The sequence below is a fragment of the Macadamia integrifolia genome, unplaced genomic scaffold (assembly GCF_013358625.1).
Source record: "Macadamia integrifolia cultivar HAES 741 unplaced genomic scaffold, SCU_Mint_v3 scaffold1103, whole genome shotgun sequence".
Taxonomy (NCBI): domain Eukaryota; kingdom Viridiplantae; phylum Streptophyta; class Magnoliopsida; order Proteales; family Proteaceae; genus Macadamia; species Macadamia integrifolia.
In genome coordinates this window covers 180,215-199,131 of record NW_024868088.1, presented here as the reverse complement: position 1 = coordinate 199,131, position 18,917 = coordinate 180,215, and the positions used below count along the sequence as shown (strand labels likewise).

The 18,917-nt window shown below is 42.5% G+C and overlaps 1 long non-coding RNA gene and 2 pseudogenes across 1 annotated transcript; all 3 read right to left on the bottom strand.

Moving 5' to 3' along the window:
- Positions 1-2,931: 2,931 nt before the first annotated feature.
- Positions 2,932-9,778, bottom strand: LOC122062780 (annotated as a pseudogene).
- A 3,922-nt stretch (positions 9,779-13,700) lies between these two features.
- LOC122062779 lies at positions 13,701-14,625 on the bottom strand (annotated as a pseudogene).
- Positions 14,626-18,241: 3,616 nt separating this feature from the next.
- On the bottom strand, positions 18,242-18,917 carry LOC122062774. Its single transcript, XR_006135088.1, has 2 exons — positions 18,798-18,917; positions 18,242-18,693 (listed from the first exon to the last, which is right to left on the bottom strand). It is a non-coding gene; the product is annotated as an uncharacterized LOC122062774 (long non-coding RNA).

The window sequence follows — 18,917 nt, the reverse complement described above, 5'->3', positions numbered from 1 at the left end:
AGCAATGGAGTAGGAGAATGCAAGTCCAGCCAGAAGGAATCCCAGGAATGCTATGCCAACTTCATAAAATCTGTCAAAAAAAGGTGCTCCGGCCTAGCGTGTATGGTAGAGGTTGTTGATTGCCGAGATGAGAGCCTCCTGGCCTGAGCCGAGCCAGTGGAGCAGCTGCTTACCATCCCTATCTCAGAGGCTGAGCCATCCAGAACAGTTCAGCTCGGAGCACTTTTGAGCTCCCAGTGCTGCGAAGAAATCTTGAACTTCCTCTGCGAGAACTCTGATATTTTCACGTGGAAAGCTTTTGATATGCCAGGAATCTCCAGGACCGTAGCCGAGCACAGTCTGGATGTCAACCCGAGCTTCAGGCCTGTCCAGCAGAAGTGCAGAAACTTCACACTGATGGGAACACCATCATCAACGAGGAGATTGACAAACTCCTAGCCGCAGGGTTTGTGAGGAATGTGAAGTACCTGACCTGGTTAGCCAATGTGGTCATGGTTCCGAAGTCCAACGGGAAGTGGAGGATATGCGTAGACTACACCGACCTGAACAAGGCTTACCCCAAAGACTGCTACCCTTTGCCCCAGATTGACTCCCTCATAGACTCAACTGCTGGCCATGAGATGCTGACCTTCATGGATGCATATTCCGGCTACAACTAGATAAAGATGAAGCTGGAAGATGAGGAGAAAGCTGCTTTCCTCACCACTTAGGGCAACTATTGCTACACTGCAATGCCTTTTGGCCTAAAGAATGCAGGAGCCACTTACCAGAGGATGGTGAATACGATGTTCAGAAGCCAGATCGGGAGAAATATGGAAGTTTACGTTGATGATATACTGGTCAAGAGTGATAAAGGCACTGATCATGTGCTAGACCTAAAGGAGGCTTTCGGTGTCCTGCGGAAGAACCAGATGAAACTAAATCCCACCAAGTGTGCATTTGGAGTAACCTCTGGGAAATTCTTGGGTTTTCTAGTGTCGCAAAGGGGGATAGAAGCAAACCCCTCAAAAATTGAGGCCATTCACGAGATTCATCCACCAAGAAACATTCGCGAAGTGCAGAAACTGACCAGGTGCCTGGCCGCACTTAACAGGTTCTTGTCCCGAGCTGGCGATAGGTGCCTTCCATTCTTCAAGCTACTAAAAGGAGGAAAAGGCCAACAACAATTTCGCTGGACAGAGGAATGCGAAGCAGCTTTCGAGGAGATCAAGGCCTACCTAGCCCGGCCCCCTCTGCTAAGCCGACCTGAGCCCGGAGAGGAGCTACAGCTCTACCTCGCTACCTCAGCGGTGGCCATTAGTGCAGTCCTCGTCAGAGAAGAGGCAAAGACCCAGAGGCCCATCTACTATGTGAGTCATGTGCTCCTGGAAGTGGAGACAAGGTACCGAAAGATTGAGAAGCTTGCACTGGCACTGGTCATGACAGCCAGAAATCTGAGGCCCTACTTCCAAGCACACGCCATTGCTGTACTAATTGATCAACCGCTGAGAAAGTCACTTCACAGCCCCAACATAGCGGGATGTATGGCAAGTTGGGCTGTCGAGTTAAGTGAGCACAATATTGACTTCTGACTAAGAAGCGCGATCAAGGGCCAGGCGCTGGCTGACTTCTTAGTAGAATGTACCCAAACCGAAGAAGCGGCAGCACTTGATGCCGAGCCGAACAGAAAGTGGGAGCTCTATGTTGATGGATCCAGCACCACAGTAAGGAGTGACGCTGGGCTTGTGCTGAAAAGCCTTGAAGAATTCACAATACATTATGCCCTTAGATTTGCATTCCCCGTAACAAACAACGAAGCAGAGTATGAAGCCCTGATTGTAGGAATCAAACTGGCCAAGGCGGTTTTGACAGGCGACCTGGTCGCCCATAGTGACTCCCAACTAATTGTGAACCAAGTCAATGGCCAATACGAGGCCAAAGAAGAAAGAATGGCCAAGTATTTGAAGGAAGTACGTCGTCTGGTGACCAGCTTTGGCACGTTCGCGATGGTATAGATCCCGTGGTAAGAAAATGCGATGGTAGATGCCCTCTCCAAACTAGCTACAGCTGACCTCGCTGACTGCGCAAGCTCGATATATTTTGAAGTGCTAGACCAACCAACCTATGAGCAAGAATTACTGTGCAACATTACTCAAAGGGCCGAGCTTAGCTGGATGGAACCCATCGTGGTCTATTTATGTGACGGACATCTCCCGGGAGATTAAACAAAAGCAAGGGCAGTCAAAAGGAGAGCAGCCAAATACACCCTCCAGGGTGGAGTGCTTTACAAAAGGGCAATATCCTGGCCCCTGCTGAAGTGCCTGCCCCCGAGCCGAGCTGAAGAGACACTTCGTGAAGTCCACGAAGGGATTTGTGGGGGACACATCGGGGGTAGAGCACTGGCCTACAAGGTACTACGCCAAGGATTCTATTGGCCAAACATACAAAGAGATGCAATGAAGTTCGTACAGCAATGCTTCAAGTGTCAGGTACACGCCCCAATACCTCACGTCCCGGCTACAGAATTCAGTTCAGTGATCTGCCAGATCCCGTTCGTAATGTGGGGAGTGGATATTCTAGGACAGTTCAAGAAGGGAAAAGGGGGAGTTCAATTCTTGATTGTTGCTATTGACTACTTCACTAAATGGGTGGAAGCACGTCCCCTAGCCAGAATCACGAGTAGGCAGTAAAGAAGTTCGTTAAGGATGACGTCATATTCCGCTATGGTGTCCCAAAGGTGTTGGTCACGGATAATGGTCGACAATTCAACAATCAAAAATTCAGGCTCTTCTGCAGTAACTTTAATATTGATTTCCGAAACATCGTTGTAGCACACCCGCAATCGAACGGTCAAGCAAAAAAGGCCAATCACATACTTCTAGATGGAATAAAGAAGAGGTTGGACTGGGAGGAGAAGAACTGGGCAGATCAGCTACTCAGTGTACTTTGGGCTTATCGCACTTCAGCTCGGACACCCACAAGAGAGACACCGTTTCGACTGGCATACGGAATTGAAGCGTTAACCCCTGTGGAGGTAACCCAAGCCTCATTCCGATCAGCAGTGTTCGAAGCCTTACAGAACGAAGCTGGGCTCCAAGCAAACGCCGACTTCATAGACGAAGTTCGGGAAGAAGCACTTGTTCGAAATGAAACCTACAAGCAGAAAGTCTGGCAGTATCACAACCGGAGGGTCAAGCCATGGGGATTCGTAGTTGGGGACTTGGTGCTCAGGAAAGCAGCAGCGGCAGACCCAAGAAGTGAAGGCAAGCTCAGCGCGAACTGGGAATGTCACACCCCGTTCACACAGAACCGGACCGGTGATCGGGTTAACTCCGGTTAACCCAAACCTGCTAGGATCATCTGATACAGTACCCAATCATAGCATACACACACAACTAAGAAAATGTTCAACAGTTCAGCGGAATACTTAATTTACCTGTAAATATCCCTAATATACTTGATACCCAAATTGTAGTACATAGTTAAATACATGTGGACCCACAAACATGATATTTACACAAAAAGAATACAATTTACATATCAAGTACACAAAAGGGATCATCAAAAGAATAAAAAAGTAAACCTGTATGGAGTCACTGCTATGGTCCCACAACACAACCCTCGCACGTGCAATCCGTGTCGTGCTCATAGTCCTCGGAGACCCACCAATCCTCTTCGGGGAATTCAACTGTGGGGCCCGACCCTTGATCCCCAAGCTGGTGACCTGTAAAATCATCTAAAAGAAGTGTACACGTGAGATGAGCTCACTAGCTCAGTAAGTGAAAAGGAGGACCACACAACAGTCCACACAACAATCAGAACCATATGCACTATATGCTATGCAATTCATTTTTTCATCACATCCACCTAAACAACATTACTAAGTCTTTGGTTTAGTGCTACTACAACCACAGTGCGCGTATACTCCGGGTACGAGCCACAAACTCCATCCCGTGATACGCCCATAGGGCTATCGGAGAAGGCCCACCATGAGTACTCAAAAAAGTAAAGCATACCGACCACCGGCTCTCAACATAAAAGTAAATGATAGAAAATAAAGGTGCTGACTCCAGCAATTTAAAAGCAATACGATTGGCCCTCTTGAATATACCACCGGGGTTGCCGACTGTCCTAATGACCAGCCGGGCGTATGTCAAACTGCCACAGTGACTCAACAACTGTGACCACTGCTTCCCCCCAAATGGTAACCCAACACCTCAACCCCTGTTGGGAAGGGTCGTAGCACGGGAAGATGATAATCCTACACTGCATGCTCCTATATGACATAGTATGATTGCATAGTACCACCGCGTCCCATTCCATGGGCCACCAATGCACTCGTTTCCAAGCCGACTATGACATCTAGTCTATTAATGCATTATGCACAATGATGTCATCATTCATCACATAATCACATCATCATTGACATTGAGAAAATAAACACAACACACATGTCATAATAATATGAGGATGGCTAAGCTACACATAATTTGCATGATGATATGGCTAGTCTAGATACAATTAAATGAATGCCAAAAAAGCCTTAAAATAAGGCCAAACGTCCTCTCCCCACTTACTTGTAGTGTGCAAATACTCATGCCCGGTACGGTTGAGATCCGGTGCGAGAAGCGTACATTTTGGTGAACCTATTATAAGTGAATGAGGTTAGCATTTCACCATTTTTGGGTCGAAACTAACAAGATTTGATGATAAAATCATGTTTAGAATCCTAAAAGAAGGTCGTACGTCCGTTTTGGGTCCATTCGGACGTAAAAATCACGTTGGGAGCCTCTCGGGTGGGTCGGGCAGCCTACCTGTCACAACCCACCGGTCTTCACAGGTGGGCAGATCGGCCCACCAGTCCTGATCCACCGGTTATGACCAGCGAGTAGGTCGGCCCATCGGTTGGCCTGTCAGTAGGGGCCTGCCGGTTGGCCCCGAGGGCCTGCTCTCTCAGGGGGGTGCCCTCAGGCGAGCCATTTGGCCCACCGGTCTTGGCGGAAAAATGTCATTTTCCCTGAACCCTTCCCCAACCTTTGGGGAATCAAATGGGGCTTTTTCAAACCCATTTTTCACACAGTCAAAGTCTCATAAGATGATTCTAACCTAGATCTAGGTTAGATTTAAGGAATGGAAAGCCATCTTACCTTCTTTGCTCAATAACTCATTCAAAAACCCCAAAATCACTTCAAATCACCAATGCTTCTCCAACCTTGTAAACACTTCTTCAAATCCTTCAAATTCAACACATAGACCATCTATTAAACCTTAGATTCATCATCTCAAGGGGGATTTACAAGACCTCAAGAAACACAACCCAAATCAAGGGTTTTACTTGGGTATGGTGAAAGTTTAAGGAATATAGCCTTCGCTCACCTCTAAACGTAGATCTCGTGTTGGGGATCACTCTTCCGGCGTCGGAATGGGAAGATCAAGCCTTGGCTCCGCTTAAATCCATCCCTTCTTCCTCTTCCTCCCCTTTCTTCTTCTCCATTCTCTTTTCTCCCTCCTTTTCTCTCTCCTCTTTACTCTTTTCACCAAACACCCGAATGTCATAAATGAGAAAATGAAAAACTTATAAATGCTATTTATACTTTCTAAAAACAAACTAAGTAACCACATAGGTGGGTCACTCATGTGGGCATCCGCCTACCTGTGACCACCCACCTGAGGGCCGAAAATTGGCTAACAAGTGGGATTTTGGTGGAATTCGACTCTCAGCATGAATCTCACTCTCGGCACAAGATATATTACACTTATGTGCTTTAGGATACAGCTACATACCAGCTTTATCCGTACATGGCCTTATGATATGTACATGTACACGGCTTGGGTACACCCGTTTCCTCTGACACTGACTCGGACTTGTCTGGCCAACCGGTGTTCAAAGTCACCCTTGCCATCATGGTCCATAAGAAACCTACCTTAACCCTCTCCGGTTCGGGTCTTACATGGTTAAACCGGGTCAACCGTGTAATTAGACCGAGTTTAAAAAGTAGGGTATCACAAGGAAGGCCCTTATATAGTCTCCAAAGTGGTGCACCCCGGCACATACCACTTGCAGACTCAGGGGGGTACAGCTATACCAAGGGCATGGAATGTTGAAAATCTCAAAAAATTTTACCAGTAGATAGTTTTTTTCAGTAGATTGCATTGAAATCCCATCGATTGGGTGTTAGTCTTGAAGATTCTTATACTATCAGCACCTTAGCAGTTATTCAATTTTTATCAAAGGAGCATAATAGATTCTATTTTGAAGCAATGTATTTGTCCCAAGTGCATGCCACACATCAATATACTAGAAGCTTCTCGTAAATATCTGACTCTTCTAAGATTGTGTACAGCTCCGTGCATCTAAGACCGAGCTCAAGCTCGACACCACAAGACCATATCCTAGTTTGGCGACTCAAAAACCTTAACCAATGAGGCACAAAGACCGGGCCCTAGCTCGGCGCATCTAAGACCGAGCTCGAGCTCGACACAACAAGACCAGACCCTAGTCTGGTGACTCAAAGACCTTAATCAATGAGGCACAAAGACCGGGCCCTAGCTCGATGCATCTAAGACCGAGCTCGAGCTCGGCACAACAAGACTAGACCCTAGTCTGGCGACTTAAAGACCTTAATCAATGAGGCACAAAGACCGGGACCTAGCTTGGTGCATCTAAGACCGAGCTCGAGCTCGACACAATAAGACCAGACCTAGTCTGGCAACTCAAAGAGCTTAACCAATGAGGCACAAAGATCGGGCCCTAGCTTGGCGCATCTAAGACCAAGACCGAGCTCGAGCTTGGCACAACAAGACCAGACCCTAGTCTGGCGACTCAAAGACCTTAACCAATGAGGCACAAAGACTGAGCCCTAGCTCAGCGCACCTAAGACCGAGCTCAAGCTCGGCACCACAAGACAAGACCCTAGCTGGCGACTTAAAGACCTTAACCAATGAGGCAAAAAGACCAGACCCTTGCTCGGTGCACCTAAGACCGAGCTCAAGCTCGGCACCACAAGACCATACCCTAGTCTGGCGACTCAAAGACCTTAACCAATGAGGCACAAAGACTGGGCTCTAGCTTGACGCATCTAAGACCGAGCTCAAGCTCGGCACCACAAGACCAGACCCTAGTCTGGAAACTCAAAGACCTTAACCAATGAGACACAAAGACAGGGCCCTAGCTCGGCGCATCTAAGACCGAGCTCAAGTACGGCACCAAAAGACCAACCCTAGTCTGACGACTCAAAGACCTTAACCAATGAGGCACAAAGACCAAGCCCTAGCTCGACGCATCTAAGACCGAGCTCCAGCTCAGCGCCACAAGATCAGACACTAGTCTGGCGATTCAAAGACCTCAACCAGTGAGGCACCAAGACCAGACCCTAGTCTGACAACTCAAAGCCCTTACGAGTTAAGGCAAGCAAGCCTGAGCCCCTACTCGGCACCACAAAAGACCTTAATGCAAGGCACATCAAAAAATTGAGCCCTAGCTCAGAACCCCTATGGCTAGCCAAGGCTTAGCGCCTCAAGGCCACCCTCAGACGGCTGCACTCGTCCTCATTTATACAAAAAGTTACTCATTTTGGTCCATACCCGACGCACAAGAAAAATAAAGAATGAAGCACAAGAACACTGAGAGATGAAGACATAAAATAAATTTTTCATTCTCCAACAATGGGAATAAGGCCCTCAAAATACATCGCTACCTAAGGAGACATCTGTATAAATATGGATCTATATACATGAGACTAATCTCGGGGGGTTGATTCATGGACCTAGCTCAGCACAAGAAAATCCTTCGAGTCGGATCACCTCTTCACCAACATCGATCGAGCTGTAGGGCTGGACCAGAGTTGCATGGATCGGAACGCGACAGTAATAGTCCGTCAGATTGTAGCCTGGCATTTTACTCTGAATGAATAAGATGGCATCGACTGAACCGACCTGAAACGAAGAAATGTTAACGTCATCCAACCGCTTCTGATAGGCCTAAGGGTTTAGCCACCTCGTTCGCCTTCAACAACCTCCTGTTCCGGCTCTCTAATTGCCGACCCGACATCATTGGGACGGTCCTCCTCAGATTGGACCATTTCTTCTCGACCCCCATGAAGGCGCCTCACTGAGAAAGTGAAGCGGTGCATCTCGCATCGGATTAAATCCTCTAGCAGGTCAATTCAAACTGCTAGAGCAGGGGGCTGGTGATGAGGCAAAATATGTCACTTCCTCAGCACGGCTGAAGCATGTAAGCAAACCTGAACAGGACTGAGCTCTTCTTCGGCCTAGATCAGGCCGTGCTACTACCTCAGTCTTCATCATGCTGTGTTGCCACATCGGCCTCTATCAGGGCGCTATCACCTCGGCTTCCATCATACCGTGCTCTACCTCGGCATCTATCAGGCCGCGCTATCACCTCGGCCTCCATCAGGCCGTGCTGCTATCACATCGGTCTCCATCATGCCGTGCTACTACCTCGGCATCTATCAGGCCACGCTATCACCTCGGCCTCCGTCAGGCCGTTCTCTACCTCGGCCTCCCCTGTCATCTCTTCTGTGCAGGTCAGCCAAAGCACCAGGAACTGCAGAAAAGATAGTCCGGTCAAATTTTTTCCGCATCAGTATTAATGCAGCTTTGCTTGCCTGAAATATAACAATGGCAAAAGGGATTCAATTAAAAGGGAAAGAAGTGTAAGGAAAACAGAGGATGAGTTGATGCCACTTTCTTACTCCATATACATTTCCTCTTGGTAGAATCATCTACCCAGCTATTGATGCATTCACAATGATCTTGCCTCTGTACCTTTTAAGGTGAGGAATTGCAAAATAAGTGGGATAGATTGATCCCCAGAAGTTTACATCCTACACACAGTCCAAGCTGTCAATAAATAATACAAAAGCCTCCCACTTAACATGCAGAAAGAACCTGATGAACATTGGCAAGAATAGGGATGAGAATACCATCAAAGGTAAAACCTTTGTAACATTAGGTATATCTTCGAATGCGCAATAGCTACCAATTCCAGCATTGCATACCAGATGATCCACTGGAAATGAAAACGATCTGATAAAGTAATGAATCAAAACAGAACACCAAAATTGCAGATGCAGTGGGAATCGGGAAAGAAATAAATCTCAAATTGAATGTGAATAGCCCAATGTAAAGGCTTATAAGGATTTGGGCACTCTCTCTTTAATGGCTAACATTTAAGGATAAGTTCTAACCTGAGTCCCAATCAATACTTACATCGGCAAAAATGTTTCACAGCTTCATCAATGAATCGCTTGCATTGATCAACTAGTGACACATCTGCAGCAACAACTAACACATCAGGGGAACCAAGACGACCAGCCTTCTCTGCAACTTTCCTAAGGCTCTCTTCTCTTCTCGCGACAAGGACTAGATACACTCCTTTCTTTGCATACTCATATGCCAGAGGCTGCAAATGAATGGAATAGAAAGGAGATAATACACAATCACAAAAACGTTTCTCTTTTTCTTTTCTTTTTCCCCTTGTTTTGGGTATAAAGTTTAAATCTGTTCAAAAACATAAATTTTAAATTTCTAAAGAAGCAGGATTCTTATATCTCTAATCATAACTGATTCATAAGGATCAAAAATTAAAACTAACCTCGCCAATACCTGAAGATGCACCAGTGATGAGAACAACTTTTCCCCTCATTTTCTCAGGGAAGAGATTTTTGAAAATAAAATTGATGAACATGAAAACGAAGAGAAAAGGTAGAATGAGAAAAATAAAAACTACAGTGATTGGGGGAATCAGTAAGTTCAGTAGATTCTGAATCAATTCCATGGCTCTAATACAACAAAAGCAGAGACTGGAGGGGAAAGAGATCCTGCCCTACCTTTGGAGTACTAGAGTTAATGGGTAACGAAGGGATCTTTTGGTTCTATATAGTCTTGCAGTGCGTCTAAGCCTTATCCCATAGACCACTCTAAAGACTTACCTTATCCCTCAATGAAATTTTGGGAAGTTTTTTTTGTCTCTTTTTGGTAGAAATCTTGGAAAGTCAAATGATCATCCAAAAGTCCCATCTAGCGTGAGTAAAGTCTCCTTCGTTATGCTTTAAAAAATAAATATATAAATAAAATATCCCAAAGTGGCTTGGTTTACCGATGGAAGGAACCCTAAAAAGAACTATACCATTGAGAGGCATTGTTCAGGCCTTGCAGTCTATAAGTTGATAGCTTTTGGGCTGGCATATCACAACATGATATTATGCAGCAATTCATGGTGTATGGGATAAGGACGATGGTTTCCGTTTTTTTGGTTAACGATATCACTTGGTGGGATTGTACCTGCACCATGATGTAAATATTCTTTGGGGAAAGGGTTCTCAGTCTTGGAGTGTGGCTCTTGCATCTGCACATTTCTGCACTTGCACAGGGGGTCAATGTGAGTGTAGCTGGAAGCATCAAAGGGTAGACATTTTCACCTTTCATGGGGCTTGGGATAAGGATGTGAATTTGAAACCGAAACCAAAACCGAAACCAAAACTGTTTATCAAAACCAAACTGAGCCATTTACACTGAAACCGTAAAACCGTTTAGTAAATGACTCGATTTGGGTTTTAAGTTTCAGGCCAATTAGCTAAATGGGTCAAAACAGAACCCATCCGTTTACCTGTTAGTTTCTAATCGAATTGAAACCATGAAAACTAAACCGTTTAAATCGTCAACACCGATCCAATTAACCCATTTAAAGATTAAATAAGACAGGGGCAGAATCGATATATCATTTCCAAAAAGATAAGAACCCTAAAGTAAAAATGATTGAGATTTTGAAGCTTTGTGTGATTGGATGTATGATGTGACTTTTGGAGGTAATATTTTTTCTTTTAACCTTGTATGAAATTCTTTGGACATTAGTTTCATATTCTAAGTAATTGTTTTCTTCCTTTATATAGCTGAGACGGATGAAGAAGAATTATTTTAAGCCTTGGAAGATGTGTTTTCATGGCCTTTTACTCCTACTTTAGTATCATCCATCACTACTACCGGTGTTCATTAGTATTTAGTAGTTTTGTTTGCATTTCACTTTCTCAATGTAATATTTTCATTTACTTATTTGTTTGCTTGTTTTAAATGGTTTGCATTTCACATTCTCAAGATTGAATCATTTATCATCAAAAGCAAATTTTAGTAAACATGCGAATAAACTAGCAAATCAATTGCTAACTGTTTAAAAACCATATGGAATAAATTGAAATCATTTAAAAACCTTGGGTCCAAAATCATTTACTAAGTGGTTGCGGTTTCAGAAAGTGCAACGATTTAGTAAATGGTGCGATTTTGGTTTTAGCCAAATAAATGTGAACCAAATCAAACCGCACCGTTTAAATCAAAACCGAACCGATTAACACCCTTAGCTTGGGAGGTCAATTTTCCTGCCTGTATGACTACGCACAGACCCTACACTTCCTGGAGTGCGGATCAAGTTCACGTACGAGATTGTTCTCGTATGTGAACCTGAGCCAGTATCCACTTCCTGATAGTCTTTTTTCTCATAATCTTATTCTGTCCAATATTGTCTTTCCGTACAAAAGTCTTTCTTAGTTTATTCCTACCATGTATAACCTTGGTATTTCTATCCAAAAAAAAAAAAAAAAATTAACCTCTTGGTATGTATATATTGTTTATTCTAAAATGTATTAAGACAACAATTTTACTGGTTTCTTCCTTTCTTTCTTCGTTGAGCATTTTTTTTTTCTGTCTTAAAATAAAATTCAATCATAAGTCATTGGTAAAGTACCATTGCAGGACCCAAAAAATATCTCTCTCCCAAGGGAGACATAAAACTATGACTCATTACTAGATAATGGGATGGTCCTAATCCAAATATCTAGATAAGTGTCAATTTACAAGTTAGGAAGGTGTTAGGCACCCGCCTCGCCCCACTTGAAGGTTGGTCTCCTCTATCTAAACCTGTGTAAACCTTGCTTACTAAGTTAATGCAAGTCATAAGTAAGATCCTAGTCTAGGTCGGGTCCAAGTGTTTTATCCTAACCGAGTTTCTAGGTTTAGATGTATGTCAAGTCAATGTGGGTTCAAGTGTGTGTATGTGTGGACACAATTGTAATAACCCATACGTGGGTTGCCCAAATGACTATGACGAATTGGGGATTGTGTGGATAGGCGCAAAGTCCCAGGTTCGACTCCCTATTTGTGTATTTACAATTTAAGTGGAGATCGTGGCTGTGGGTTACTACACTAGTCTCCCCGAGGATTAGTCGAGGTGTGCGTAAGCTGGCTCGGACACAATGGTTAACAAAAAAAAAAAAAAAAAAAAGCACAATTATAATAACAAATGGATTAATATATAATAACATTAAATCAAGGAAAGAATCATATATGATAAGAATGCATGAAATTTATTTACTTGATGAAACAAGCATGGAAAACAAACAAAAAAAAAAAGAAAAGGGAAGGTTGCAATATGTGAGGATAAATAAATAAGAAGAGGAAGGCTAGATGTGAGTGAGGATGGTGATATAGCTGAAATGAATCTTAATCCTACGGACCTATGCTACGAGCCGATTGTAAGCCAGCCACGCCCACCCTAAGCTAGCACGGCCTAAGCTACGATTCAAAGCCATGTTCCCAAGGATACCCCTAACAAGGAAAAAAAGAAGAAATGAAATTAAGAAAAAAGAGAATAAAATCAAACTTATTTTGAATGCCAGCTCATTTGATGAACTAGGAATGTAAGCCCTAGAATAAAGGAATTAACTATGAATGGGTCAAGGCTTATGCCACCTCATTTGATGAACTAGGAATGTAAGCCCGAGAATAAAGGAATTAACCATGAATGGGTCAATCCTTGAAGACTCAAGGCTTATGACACAAAATGAGGTGGGTTTAGGCGAAACCCAATGACTGGGGAAGGATTTCCCAATTAGCTGACCCAAAGTAAAAAAGAACCTAAGTATGGCATATTTGTTTGAAAATTCTTATGAGTTTTTGAAAGTAGACCCAACAGTACAAGGGATTAAATCTGAGATTGGTTTGGGATTGAGACCATTGGGTTCCCCTAATTATAAAGATCTCAATCTCTTGGCTAGACCAAACTGAAGACTTGAGTCGAACCGAACTCTAGGGCCAATTAGTATTGCCCGGGCACCTAGGGACAAATGATCAAGTATGATTAAAGTCACAAAGGTGCATAAAAAAAATAATAAATAAATAAGAGAAAATTGCAACATCACCCCTTGAACTTTGGTCTTTAATCAATGCCACCCCTTATACATTTCGAAATAACAAAGACACCTCCTATTAATTTAAAAAATACCAAATCTATCCCTGCGGTTAGTCATCCCTCTTAAGTATGGAATTACTGTTAGTTATTTTATTAAATACCCAAAACACCCCCACTCAAGGTGATTTGACCACCTTACCCTTGCCCTTTCTTCTAAACCAAAACCTGCAACTATCGATTCTCCAGTCTCCGGCGTAGGTTCGTGGGCACCCCTTCCCTTCGGCGAAGGTTCGCGGCTACCCATTCCCTCTGCCGAAGGTTGTTAGTCTTCAACTCCCAATTGAAATCCCTTTGTTTCTCACCGGTGAAGAAACAGAAAAGGAAAATCCACTGGAATTACTAGTAAGTCCTCAAAGAATTTTTCCTCTTTATACCAATCGAAGCATTTGCTTTTCGAAGAAAGGAAAGCCACAGGAAACCCAATCATAAATTTAAGCTAGAGGCATCTTTCAATTTTTACTTACTTTGAGTAATCCTATGTGGAATCATTCAAGCAAAGCTTGCTGGACATGGGATTCTACTCAATTGCGAACTGGATATAATCAGAAAACTCCTGGAAAACAGATTCCAATGTGTTTCCTTCGATTAGATATATATACTATACTCATCAACATCAAAGTAAAATGTCCAATTCGCAGCATTTCAGTACCAACACAAATAGTCTTGTACCACCAGAAATTGGTCATAATAGTATCCATCAAACTCTAATTGAGCCCTAATGTCCTGAACTGTTACCCTGCCGGCTCGCACCCATGGCTCTAACACCTTCCTCATTGCCGACGAAACTCCTCCGACATCGTCAAACATGAAATGCGAGCTTGGCCCGAAGAACCAAGCATGGTAGGCCATCCATTCCCTAATTCTCGCAGCGCTCAGGTTCCCATATAAGGATGACCCACAGTAGAGATACTCGTACTTATACGGTGGGCAGTACTTGGATTCGTTGTAAGACCCTAGTTCTTCTTCCAAAACCACCATCTTCTCGTACCTTTTGGGCGACTTAGTGTAGTAAGCGTAGAGTTGGAGTTTCCCACCGGAGTTGTCCTGGTTAGGATTTACAGAGAAGGTACAATTGACAACGACGACCCTAAATAGGTAGCATTTTATAGGCCTTGGTCTTAGTGGAGGGGTTGGAGCGTTTGTTGGAGATCCACTCGCATTTGAACAAGGGACGGCTATAGATGTGAAGAGGCTTTGGAGGAGAGGCCGACGACGACAAAGGTTTTGGGGCCGCCGCTGTAGGCACCCATTTGGACGAATAGAGAGGCGGCATTACCATAGGCGTAGAAGAGACGCTTGTCTGGTTCGTGTTTACGGTTAGGAAACCCTAAACTTACAACCATTGAAGACAAACCTTTGCCGGAGGGAATGGGTGTCTTGGGCATTTAATAAAATAACTAACAGTTATTCCATCACTTAATAGGGATGGCTAGTAGCAGGGATGGATTTGGTATTTTTAAATTAATAGGGGGTGTCTTTGTTATTTTAAAAAGTACAGGGGGTGGCATTGATTAAAGACCAAAGTTCTGGGGAAGGCGTTGCAATTTTCTCTAAATAAAAAGATAGAGAAAACATTTTATAAATCTGAAAAATACATTTTGTTTTAAATGGAAAATAAAATTTTTTGAAGATAAAACCAATCAATGGGCCAAATAGGGAGTTCAGCCCACTGTTCGACCAAAATCAGGCTGGGCTTGATTAGATCTACCCAAAATGCAACCACCCATTTTTATTTGAAATAAAATGAACCCAAACCCCAAATGATATTTCTAGTATCAATCTCAAGATGGGTCAAAATTAAAGTCGGAACCTAAGTCCTAATGGGACCATAAAATCAAAACCCAACTAAGATAACCTAGGCTCAAATTAAAGAGATTCAATGACCAAGTAGATTGGGTAATCAAATTCTTACATCAATGTTTACTCAAGGCTGAGGTCTAAGCCCTTAAAAGGTTAAGATCCAAAAATATGATCCATTAAAAGAACCCATTCAAATTTTGAAATAAGATCTCCTCCAAGACTTTTATCAAAAACAGATCTGGACCGAAATAAACCTACAGCCCCATACTGAAGGGATCATGTCAAAAACCCTTCTTATAAAATCATGCAAACTTGGCCTAAAACCGATTCAAGATTGAACCCAATGTCTTATTACATAAGCCTTAAATGGGTCTTAGGCAACCAAGTATAGAAGTGTTAGGATTACTCTAAACTGTCAAGTCAAGGGATTATTCATTACATATTTTATTGGGTTTAAGATATTGAAGAAAGAAATCAAACATCACATTTTTCTTTTAAAAAAAAATCTAGAGGAGCTCCACCTTCTTCCCTTCTTTTTAGTGATCAGACCAAGCATAGAACTTAGAATTCAAATGATTATTATTAAAAGACATGGCATGCTAGGGAGAATCATTTGGAATCTCACCTAAAATTGATCAATCTGAGAGCATGCAGTAGACAAAAAAAAAAAAAAAAAAGATTCCTTGAAATTCTTAATGAAAACTGGAGATATTGAGTTAATGATTGATTTAAAAGTAAGATACCATAATCAAGATCTTATTAGCAATCATCATTTTTTAATAAAACTGATTATCACTTCATGGATAATTTGTACTGCAGAATAGAGGTTACAGAGAGACATATCAAAGATTTCCAGACCCAGAATGGGATCACATATTATAATTCATGAATGATTTATACTGCAGATCAAAGTCACAGAGAAAGCTTGCAAGAAAAAATACAGAACCAGAAGTTCGCTCTCACTGAGATTTCAAATTTCTTTTTCAAAAATCTATCTCTAAGAAAAAAAAAAAAAAAAAAAAAAAAACTCTCTGAGAAGTAATCGGAGACACTCCCTTGGACATAATGCGCACCCCACACGTGCTTGCCTCATGGACAGTTGCGTGTCATCCCGAAGCTTCTAGGTCATTGTAGACACCCAATTTTATCACCCGCCCCAACAATGATGACAAACATTGAATGATTGAGATTCGTGCTCCACAGCGGAGGAGAATTTAAACCTTTCATGATGATTCGGATCTGGCAACAACCCAAAACCTAGCAAATGCCAAGCGATATGAATTCGGCAGTTCAATTGCCGACCTACTTATCCCGAGCACCAGGTGGCGTGTTGCTAGGCTCAAGGTGCAGCTATTATAGTTCACCTGTTCGGCCGTAGCTCAGATATTGTCCTAAGCCTTTAGTCGCAGTTTGGATATGGCGTGGCTGTCCACGCACGCCATTCTTCATATATGGGTGTAGACAAATCGCTCGGTAACTGGTCCAATTATGAAAGTGGGTCGACCGAGTTGTATCAGACCTAGATAGCAGTTGTTGACCGGGGATATAGCTCGGCCATGACTAGGCCAATTGACTGGGCTTGAACTTAGGCCAGTTGTGCTTAATCATGCTGACTTGCTCGGTCTAGGTGGTGTGCTCCCAATGGTGAGCACTTTTTTCCATAACGTAACATATCCTTATTTTATCTCATGGTTCATCATGTGGGGTGTGGGAAGGCAATTCACCTTCCTCCATCTTCGAGAATTTTTCCGCATTTCTTTTTATTTAATATCTTCTTGGTGGCCAAATAGTTCTCTTCCAACATCACCACTGAGAATTGAGAGGGCCAATAAACTCCCTGAAGGATAAATTTTTTTTTTTACTCAAATATAATCACAGTGATGATGCATGAGATGCATTAATATCAGATCTGTTGATGTTCCTCCATGAAGATTCAAGTGATTTTAGCAAAACCCATTTCTCTCTCTCTCTCTCTCTCTCTTTTTAATCAACCTTGTGTAATGGTGTGATTAATTAATTCCGACAAATATTTTTGTATTATTTTGATTTATTTAAACAACCATAAATAACGCTACCAATGACTTGCAAGCACGTATTTATGTCAGAAAAACAAAATTAAAATTAATATCAAAGAAAGCCTAAACCATCCAAAAGTGTATTCTATCTTTTAGTTAGTGAGTAGTTGTTTGTGGTGGGATATATTATTTCAGTATATACCATAAAGATTCTCTTGTGTAAATAAATAGTAACTTGTTTATTGAATCGTGCAATGCAAGAAGCTGTAAATGCATCACAGAGTAACCTTTTAACTTATCAATTCGTGGAAGATGGTTTGATGAAGAAAACTTAGGCATTGAAGGGAGGTTATTACTATGATTCTTAAATGGATATTTTGTGTTGTGGGGGCTTGATTGCAACATCACACCCTCTCCTTCTGTATTAACGTTATCACCATAATTAGTGATCTCATCATGATCTCCTTAACTTTTTAATCTTTTTGCGTGTACCAGTCATGATGTATTTATTTGAGTTTCTTATTTATTTTTTTTTTTTAAAATGAGAATATAATACCATGCAACATGCAAGGCACCATGTAATCTAGGGGTGAAACACAGCTAGGAGTCTTAAAACCTTAACCGAGCCCTAGGTCCTCAAAATTCAACCCAGACCCAACTCAACCCTGTCGGGTTCATGTTTAGGCCCAATCCTGTCGGGTTCATACCAACCCAACCTGGCCGTAATTGACCCTATCAAGGCCGGGTTGGGTCAAATTGGCCTGGGTTGGGTTGACCTTGGCTTCTATAATGGTTGGGTTAATCTTGATTGACATGTTTTTTCCATTCATGTCTCATATATTAAAAAATTATAGAAAAATAAAATACCTATTAGAGTCCTAATTTCTATTATAAAGATGTAAGATTAAATTTCGGGCCGGATTGAGGCCTCAACCCTAACCCAACCCAACCCTGACCCAAGGTTGGGTTTTTTCAACTCTAACCAGACCTTAGGATCAAAAGACTTGGTCCAAACCCTGTTCGGACTCAGGGCGGGTTTGGGCTATCAGGACCAAACTTTTAACCCTAATGCAATCTATGACATTGTGGTGTGAGGTTAACCGTTACAGTGGGAAAATTATTGTGTGGGAAGTTTTGTTTGAAGCTAGTGACAATAATGTCTCACTAAAAATAAAAAAGGCAATAATAAAATACAAAGGAGATAACCAGTTTATTCGCCAATGCACCTACTCCTCTTCTTGTTAAATAAAGTAAGTCTAACAAATACACCTTGAGAAGGGGGAACTAACCCAAAACTTAATTTATTAATTGGACATAGTCCAATGATATATAAAGACATCTTTAACAACATCCTTAAATACAACGAGGACGTCCTTTTCACCTATAAATTCTATATAAGGAATCTTCACCTGTCCATTGGCATCTAATATCTCATAGTTTCATCAAGTCTCAAGTCATGGTACGGTACAGCGAGCTGGAAAACCATTCAACCAGCTCAGGGCAGAAGATCCTTAGGAGGTAAAACATGCTATACAACCATGGCACTGTGATGTATTTGTCTCCGCGGCACACCCCAGTCACAATAGCCTTTGCACAGTCCCCTGTACTCTCAATTGGAATTCCAACTCCTCCAGCCGCCTATTCATCAATACCCATTTGACAAAATTGATATGAATCCCAAGAAAAAAGACCCCCCAAAAAAAAAAAGAAGAGGACTCTCAGCTAATTTAAGTGAGTCTTACCTTTATTAGTTTTTCATCAACTTCAACTTCCCCCTTCTTGGTTAGGTGTTTCCCTCGGGTAAGCTCTGAGTCTATAAAACCAGGACTAACTACCACTATCGAAATCTCCGGGGCTACTTC